The sequence below is a fragment of the Galeopterus variegatus genome, unplaced genomic scaffold (genome assembly GCF_000696425.1).
Source record: "Galeopterus variegatus unplaced genomic scaffold, G_variegatus-3.0.2 Scaffold4222, whole genome shotgun sequence".
Classification (NCBI taxonomy): domain Eukaryota; kingdom Metazoa; phylum Chordata; class Mammalia; order Dermoptera; family Cynocephalidae; genus Galeopterus; species Galeopterus variegatus.
In genome coordinates this window covers 78,680-81,007 of record NW_007730333.1, presented here as the reverse complement: position 1 = coordinate 81,007, position 2,328 = coordinate 78,680, and the positions used below count along the sequence as shown (strand labels likewise).

Genomic DNA, 2,328 nt, shown 5'->3' with positions numbered 1-2,328 from the left:
TCTGGCCAATTTTTTTTTTTTTTTTTTTTTTTTTTTTGTCTTTTGTCTTTTTCCGTGTCCGGCAACGGATCGCAACCCTCAGTGTTGCCCCCGTACCGGACCGGGGACCAGCAACGGGATTGCAACCCTCGGCGTTCGCCTCGCTCAGCCAGTGAGCGGGAACCGGTCTGTATGTGGGATCCGAACCCTCGGGTGGGAGTGCTGCCGCGCTTCCCAAGCGGCGCACTTATCCAGTGTGCCACCGGGCCGGCCCTTCTTTTTTTTTTTTAAAGATGACTGGTAAGGGGATCTTAACCTTTGACTTGGTGTTGTCAGCACCACGCTCATCCAGTGAGCGAACCAGCCATCACCTATATGGGATCCGAACCCGTGGCCTTGGTGTTATCAGCACCACACTCTCCCGAGTGAGCCACGGGCCGGCCCCTCTCTGGCTAATTTCTTTGTACCCAAACTGATCTCACTGCGGCCAACCCTCTTCCCAACACGTACACAAGCCATGCTGTCTCCTCCCTCTGAAATGCTCTTCTCTGTCCCCTACTTTGCTTGATTATTCCCAGCTCATACTTTGTGACTCAGCTCAGGCATCGCCATCCCTTGAAGCCTTCTCAGTTCCACAAGTTGTGCCCCCTCTGGGTCCCCACAGTTCCCAAAGCATTTACCATATTTTTCTGAAATGAAGATGCTTTCTGTGTCTTTCTTTCCCAACTGCCTGTGAGTTTCCCAGTGGCAGGGACTGTATCCCTGGCTCTCAGTCTGGCACAAAGTGGATATTCAGTATAATTATTAAATCTCGCTCTTTTTTTTTTTTTTTTAAGATGACTGGTAAGGGGATCTTAACCCTTGACTTGGTGTTGTCAGCACCACGCTCTCCCAAATGAGCTAACCGGCCATCCCCATATAGGGATCCGAACCCGTGGCCTTGGTGTTATCAGCACCACACTCTCCCGAGTGAGCCACGGGCCAGCCCTATTAAATCTCTTTACAATGCCCATGTGCTTCTTTCACAGTCAGCAAATAATAAGAGTGTACATCAACAGGGACAGAAGTGAGCACTTCTAAACACAACCCATATATCATTTCCTTGATGACATGAAAGTCCATACCCAGCAGGGGATGGCAGAATTTAGTCATTCATCAAACCAGTATTTACCAAAAATCACCCAGGGCTGGATGCTGTGACAGGTACAGACCCAAACGAAGCTGGGCACCCAACCACAGTGTGCTGGATGGAACAAGGGAAGAGACCAGGGGGTAACAAGGCTCTCTCAGTTGGGGGAGAAACACTGATTGAGAGACCCAGGAGGTCATTGAGGAAGAGGTTATCACTGGCATGGATCCTCAAGAATGGTTGGGTTTCAAGGGGTGGGGAGGCCAAAAGGGTTTCAGGGATGGGTTTTGAGGAGTTGGGGGTCACTAAACAGTTCCACAAGTTGGAAACACATTGTGTGTAAAAGAGAAGGTTAGTGGGAAATGAAGTTGGAGTCATGTCAAGGCCAGGCTAAGGGATTCACTCTCTACCCTGCAGACCCTGGGGACACAATCAAATATGCTCTTCAGTGGTCCTGCCACTTCCACCTGTGCCTCCCTAGACCCCCAGCCCACATTCTGCCCACAGCCAGAAGAGTCTTTCTAAAATGTAAAAGCAGATCCTGTCGTTCCCCGTTTGAAACACTTCAATGGCTTCTTAGTGCTCTTAGAATAAATACCCCTTCCTGCCAAGGCCAGCCCACAAAGCTACCCTCACTGAGGCCCTGCTCCTCTCCTTCCCTGGCTTCCTCCCACCCCCCCACCCCCGGCGCACCTGGCTCCAGCAATGCTGGCCTCCTTTCTGCTGGCCAAAGTCTCCTTCTTGGCTCTTGGTTTTCCATTTCTGCATTTGCTGTGCCCTCTGAAGGGCATGGTACTCCCCAAGGCTTCCCCTGCTGAGTCCCTCTCATCCTGTAAGTCAGTGCTATGATTATGGGTTACCTCTCACCGCCCTGGAGAGCATTGCCTGCCCACAGCACCCTCCTCATGGAGCCTCATTCTAGTGCTTTTTGGGGTTCTGTGTGCATCAATAGGAAAGTGAGGTGAACTCACAAAGAGGCTGTCATCAAGTAGTTATGTGTGGAGACTGTGAGAGTGTGTCTGGGGACTTGGTAAGGAAAGCTCTTGGAGGCCAGTTGGCTCGATCTCCTGCCCAGGTCAGGGACTCTTTCTGAGTGCTGCTGGCAGAATCTGCCTCTGTTGGGCTGGCCCGTGGCTCACTCGGGAGACTGTGGTGCTGGTAACACCAAGGCCCCGGGTTCGGATCCCATATAGGGATGGCCGGTTCACTCACTGGGTGAG

At 51.7% G+C, this 2,328-nt stretch overlaps 1 protein-coding gene across 1 annotated transcript in view; it reads right to left on the bottom strand.

The window, feature by feature from the left end:
- EFCAB12 (EF-hand calcium binding domain 12) overlaps nucleotides 1-2,328 on the bottom strand; it is a 21,774-nt gene that overhangs the window by 19,010 nt on the left and 436 nt on the right. The gene's annotated exons all lie outside the window — the stretch shown is intronic.